Source organism: Brassica napus, chromosome C4, assembly GCF_020379485.1.
Source record: "Brassica napus cultivar Da-Ae chromosome C4, Da-Ae, whole genome shotgun sequence".
NCBI lineage: Eukaryota > Viridiplantae > Streptophyta > Magnoliopsida > Brassicales > Brassicaceae > Brassica > Brassica napus.
Genome location: NC_063447.1, coordinates 31787533 through 31794540, shown reverse-complemented (window position 1 = coordinate 31794540; position 7008 = coordinate 31787533). Strand labels below are relative to the sequence as shown.

Sequence of the window (7008 nt, the reverse complement as noted above, 5' to 3'; positions counted from 1 at the left end):
AGTTATGTAATTTTTCAAATTTAGCTTGACCAAGTATACAATTTTGAAGATAAATATTTCAAACTCAAATGATAATATTTCAAATTTTATAAGCGATAAAATCATGGTTGCTAAATTATATTTTTTTTGAAATGCAACACGAGAAAAATATGTTGCAAAAATCAAAGTGGTATAATATTTTGAAAATTTAAGTTAATAACAAAAAAATACTTAATATCATAACATCTAAAAATATCATATACTAAAATAATACGATAGATGCTCTATGTATAAAATATACTAAAATAATAGGACTAAATTATTTAAACTGAAAAATGTATTTACTTATAAAATTATGCAGTATAGTAAAATAATAGATGCTAAAGTATGTTTTAAACACAATATAAAAATATAAATTATCCTACACAAATATCATATCTATAGGGTAATAATTTTTAAAAAATTTATTGTATGAAAACTATAGAAATTAAAAATATATATATAGTGAAGAAGATTGTCTATTTCATTATTTTATATTATGAATTTATTGTACTGAACTTGAAAATATATTAGTATGTAATAACAATTAATAACAAAGTGGAGTTTATAAAAAATCATTATACATTAATAATGTCGAATAAGAAACCTAACCAATAAGATTATAGAGTTATATAATACTAAAATGTAAATCATGTATTAAAATATTTGAGATAATATCAAAGTTATATATACATTTATAAAATAAAAAGTTATCTACACAGAAAAGTTATCTACACAGACATACGAGTCAAAGTCTGATTATAATTAATCTATAGAATTTCTACAATTGATTACCATTGCAGTATGGATAACTTGGAAGGTAATTATAATTATGCGTCAAAAGCTTCCAGTAAAATATAAAATAAATCAAAATAAATCATAAATCACATCTATTAGAACCATGTCAGTTAAGGTTTAAAGTTCTGGTTTAGGGTTCAGAGTACAGTACACAGTTAATGGGTTATATTTTGTGCATTGAAAACGAAAACATGGGTAATATATAGAAGTGTCATCTTTTATATATATGTGCGTATTGTGAAAATAATAATGACTTGAAACTCATCTTTAATGTATATGAATGCGTATTCCGAATGCGTATTGTGAAAGCAACTTGGAACGTTTAAGAATGCATATTCATAGTTTTTCACATGATCATTATGCATGTTTATTCATTCTTTTCCAATTGTCTATATATATAGACATTTAGTAAGTTATATAATATATGATTAGTATAGGGGATAGTTTAATATAACTACTATATACGCTGACTGATGGCATTTACGGTTAACACCAATATACATAAGAAGATTAATTTAATGTGTATTAATTTAATGTGTTACGTGAGAATGTATATGGTGACGACACATCAGTTTTTGAGAATCATTCCTAAGACTACAAACAGTGGTGGAGGCAGCCAAAATGTTTAAGAGAGTCAATTTCATAACAAACATGTATTACATGGGTCAATTGTCTGATTTTTTGTAATATTCGTTTTTCAGTTTTTCTGTTAAATACAGGTAAAAAAATTGTTTTACATAGATTTCACCGGGATCAACTGACCCATGTGCCTAAGTCTTAGCTTCGCCACTGACAACAAGTTAGTTTTTTTCTCTGAGAACATTGTGGTGGTGATAATACATCCACTTATTATTAATATCCACTTATTATTAATAGGAAAGCAATTTGAAAAAATAACCTTTAATTGGTAGATTATTTACACTACTACCATTTTGCTGATATGTCAACATGATAGTCTTTCTCAGCTTCTTTTTAAATTAACCCTTTCACAACTAGAATAACTACTAAGGAATGACATTGGTATGACTCATTCACATAATAATGTGATTACATTACACTAATACTTTAAATTCGTATGGTCATTTAATATTCCGCGTTGACTCTTCCACTACTGATTATAAGCTTTTACGAATTAAATTATAAAACCTGTAGAAGAAATTCATAATTAAGCATTAAAGTACCAGTATTGAATCACTAAATACCTTGACATTAGACAAAAACATTTATACGAATAGTTGTTTACAGTGACGATATGAACATACTAACCTACAATACATTTGTATGAACATGCTAACCTACAATATATTCATACTCCATTTCTATGTGAATCACCTATAAAGTATTTAAATACTTAACCACTCGCGCTTTGCGCGGGATTAACATGATCTATACTGTTTTTTTTTTCAAAATTATTAATTCGTTTCATAGTAAATATAATGAATTTATACAGTTTCATAATTTCTTATATATTGTGTATATACCAAATACATTGTCTATACTTCGAAAATTCCGTATCCTATTTTCACTAATTTTGGCCCATCATTTTTGTTCTCATAATGATATGGACCGTATATTATCAGTCACGTATGTGAAAAGTGATTCACTCATTTTTGTTCCATCATTGTTGCTCCTTTGGGGATTCACTCCTTTTGCTTGAAGTAGTGAAGATTTAGAAATCGATATCTCTAGTGTATATCTTATATATATAAAGTAGGCTTGTGCTCTGCGCAAAGCCCTCCAACTCATCTACTAGCATAGGGCAAATTAAGCCACGTGGCAGCTATAAAAACATCGAACTAAAGTTTTTGTTTCTTTATATGTGTTGGGCTTTCTATTACTACTTCCGATTGGGCTTTTAGAAAACATTAGGTCAAGTCCGGTTAGATCAAGCCCGGTGAAGTATTAGGTTTCTTCATCTTTTCACCTTCAACCTTCGTCGATTACCAGACGAAAGTTCCAGAAAACTAAAGCGCCCATCAATTCACCGTAACGTCTCAACCTTGCATTAATACGTCTCAACCTTGCATTAATATGTACTTGAATCCGAGGTTTTATGTTCTTAACCCACTCCTCTCACTGTGAAGCATTCAATCGATCTCATCGGTTCCCAACGTAACCGATTGAAGCTACGAGTATAAATATCTCATCTTCCAGCGATGAACAACACGACTTCAAGGTTTGGAATCAAAGAGCAACAAAAAAGACTCTTTTTGTTAATAATATTTGAGTTGTGTGCGTATGTTGTGTTGTTGAAATTTGGGAAGCATCTGATACTACTTGATCGAATGCTTTAGGAAAGAAGGAGATGAAGAAATCCATCTTCGAGCTCGCAAGAATCTTCAACGGATTCTTTCTGATTGCTCATGTTAAACTCTAGCTCCGTTGATTTGTTTGTAGATTGTATCTGAGGGACAGCAGAGTGTCTGAGAGGAGAGAACTAAAGGTGGTGATGAGGTCGGAGCTTCGTGGCCTTTGGATTGGAGATTCTCTCAGGTATTTGGTGAAGGCATCACAGACAAAGAAGTTGAAGAAGGTATCACCTCATCGATTCACTTTCCTGTATTTTTTCATGCATCTTTGTTTCTACTCAAGCCACCCCTGGTTCTAGATTTATTAGGATTTTTGAATTGCAAGGTTGAATTTTGTGGGTCGTTGTGAAATTTTGGTCTTTGTTCGAAATTTGTAGGTTTCATTGGTGTTTTGTGGTTTCTTTTTTCATAAAAAATTATTTTATTGTTAGTGTTTTATGTTTGCATGTTTATGCTCTGTGATTACCTAGCTAAGCAAATTTTGTTAAACTTTTAAAAAGCATTGATGTATGTGGAGGGAAGAGGTTTGCTTCATACCTTTCTGCTTTGTCATGCAGTAAGTGTATATATCTTCTGGGGATATGGTGGTTTTGAACTTGTCCGATAGCCATGGTGGTTATGGTGTCTTAGTGTTTGTAATTCTGCATGTGGTAAAGGAGCCAACTTAATTAAAAGTAACGGTCAACGCTTAAATTTCGTTTTGGGGAAGGGTCCGGGAAATCTGTACCATCCACTACGTACATAGCATGCCTTGGGCCATTATTCAACAATACTCTTTCGGCCTGCATTTTGATGACATTTTAGTTTTTATAGATAACAGGTGTTATTGTGAGCTGAATGCATTGACAGTGAAACATGGGTCAAGTTGTATCCTCTCCCAGAAATCTTAACCAGTTTGCTAACTCACACTTTCTTTTTTTTGGTAAAATACTCACTCACACTTTTTTTCTTGGAGTATTTTCTTTCATTTTAATGATCTCAAAATTCTATGTAATTCTCGAGCTTCCTGCCAGGCCGTTTCTGTATACGAGAAAACTACAAACAAACTATTGTAGTTTTGTTATATGCTGTCTTTGAAAGGTTCATGAGGTTTAGTTTTGTTGATTCCATGATTGCATAAGAGATTCCATTGTAATAGCATTATGTAATAGTATATAAGTTGAATTGAAATTCTTAAAGAAAAAACTATCCGTAGTTGTTCAAGAGTTTGATGTTAGCTTTTTTTTATGTTAGCTTATATTTCTGATGTGTAAATTTTGGATATTTATCTTTTTGTATATTTATACACATGTTTTCGACAGGTGTAACGTACACGACACCCCGGACATTCAACGCGTCTTCCTCTTTTCTGAGAGGATCCGCTTTCTAAGCATAACACTGCACCATAAACGAAAGCACGAGTCTTAACGGTGACTATGACATCCGATCTAAGAATAGAGTTTGCCGTCGAACGCATGGAGAGACTAAGAAGAGCGGACGTTGTTGCCGCAGGTGCCTTCAATGGTGATGAAATAGTCGATATAGAAGAAGAGCATGATGATTTCTTCTATGATTCTAAAAGCGACCAACTCCATTTTGTAATAATGAAAAAGGTCTGATCACTTTACAGTTCCATATTATAAATTGACCAACGACATCATGATGGACAAACCCAGTACTTCGACCTTATATATTTACAACAATATTTATATGTAACTGAGAGCACTATAATTTTAATTTTGTATCTAAGTTAAAACAATAAGAGTTCATTGATATATATACTGAGTTGACTTTTCTTATAAGAACAATAAGGTTAATGCAAAATTAGTCAACAGAGTTTTAAAAATATAAAATTAGCCAACAAATAATAATTTAGTGACAATACATAATATAATTCAAAAATATAAAAAATTCAATAATAGAAGAAACTTTTATAAAAACAAAAGGGTGGAAAATTTATTTATGATATTTTCTTTTTAGTTTCATCAAGTTTAAATAAAATTAACAAGAAAATGATTCATGTAAGACCCGATCCTGGCCTACTAGACCGCGGTCGATGCCTCACGTCGCTCAGTCCATACCCGGACCGAACCTCTAAAAATTTTTGCCTTTTATTTAAAACATCGCCCATAGGCGAGGGCTAACTCAGATCTTAGCTCAAGACTACCATAGTCTTTCCTACCATAGTCAATACAACACATACGCAGCGTAATAGTATCTACTTAACCATTGGACTAAATCCAATCTAACACTTGTCTGGTCAGATCTCCTCAGCTACTGGTCAGTAAACGCAACTGCCAGCTAGCTTCAAGGTCGATCCTGAACCTAGACCAAGTCATACAATCAGAGGTTCCGTTCCCCTAAGCCATTCTATCTAGATCTATGCAACATTGACAGATCATACCCTTGCCACATTCCCAGAGCTTGTTAGCTCATTGTCCCAGATGACTTAGCTGTCTTAGCTAGCTCACCCAGCTAGTTGAGCTGAACCACTTCACTTGAGGTTTGCTGCTCCGTTCCAGCTGATCGAGCTGCGAGGTAGCTTTACCCAGCTCCCCGTCCACTCGTCCAACTCCCTTATACCTGCATAAACTCTTCCCTTGGGTACTTAGTCATTCAGCCGACCATCCCCACAGACATAAGTAACCCTTGAGAAGTCTTCAAACAGCTAAGGACATGCATCTGGCCCTTACCGGCTCATGCACTGTCCCACATCCTTTTTGCCTTATCAACTTATGATACCAAGTCCAGCTCATGGACTAACAATGCCATCAGATCCTGAGTCAATCAACCAACCACCCCACATGACTCAGAACTGATGAGTCTCCATACTTCCTAATCAGTCATGGAACCATGTCCCACTGAACCTGATTAGTGTTGCCCTTACCACCGGTGCATCCTTTGATCAATCAGATCAGACACCTTGATCCATCATCCAAGGATCAGGTCATCCATCCTTGCCCATGATCAGGTCACACACGGCCTACCTTACCAACGCCAAGGTTGATAACCAGCAATTCCTTATGATCAATACCATAAGTGACAATATGTTCCAGCACACAAACATATGATCAGATATCCTAACACAAGGATCTGACCCCAATATGCCCTCAGGTGCAATTTCGACCGCAAACAAACTTGCTCCAAAAATCAATTAAAATTCATGAAAATTCATGATAAATCATAACTAATAGAATGGTCCAATCAGATTTCCCAGAACCGGCCTCCATCCCATAGATCTCGGCCAAGATCAGCCAAACCGGCCCAAGGGACCATCTCTAAATCAATCCCTAAAAACTCATTAGGATTCATGATAATTCATGATAAATCTTAACTAAGAGAATGGTCAAGTCAGAATTCCAAGAACCGATCTCGATCCTATGGATCTCGACCTAGAACAGCCCCACCGACCACCTTGACCATCTCGAAATCAATCAGATAAAAATCCCCAAATACCATGATAATTCATGATAATTCACCACTAAGAGGATTCCAAAGTCAGATCGCCATAAATCCATCAGGAAGTAGGAGATCCGGACTTAGCTGCCAAACCAAGGCCATGGAGGGTTCTTCTGAACCGGCCAAGCTATGGTTCAGTGCTACTATGTCTAATCATCAATCTCAATCATAAGAAGAAGAAATAATATGATTAATAATCATAAAACAGAGTAAGGTGTAACTGCAGAACCAGATCAGCCCATAGTGTACCAGACTATGTCCAATGGTCTGCAGTCCCCACCTGTTACCTCATCAGGGGCGTCCATGATCCTCCTAGCACGCCTTCATCAAACCCTTATCACATACTTCCAGTATTGATAAGATCTAACCATGGTTCGTGTCCATCACTCCTTCCATGGAACTTCCATGAAACCAGTTTCTATACTGCATCCATCTTCAAGGCTGT

The 7008-nt window shown here is 34.6% G+C and overlaps 1 long non-coding RNA gene across 5 annotated transcripts; it reads left to right on the top strand.

The window, feature by feature from the left end:
* The first annotated feature begins 1267 nt into the window (after positions 1-1267).
* Positions 1268-4883, top strand: LOC125585138. 5 transcript variants are annotated; one of them, XR_007322055.1, is made up of 4 exons: positions 1895-2992; positions 3111-3349; positions 3683-4047; positions 4427-4883. It is a non-coding gene; the product is annotated as an uncharacterized LOC125585138 (long non-coding RNA). The 5 variants fall into 5 exon arrangements; XR_007322056.1 differs by having other exon boundaries at positions 1901-2992; positions 3939-4047; XR_007322057.1 differs by having other exon boundaries at positions 1268-2992; positions 3214-4047.
* The last annotated feature ends 2125 nt before the right edge of the window (positions 4884-7008 follow it).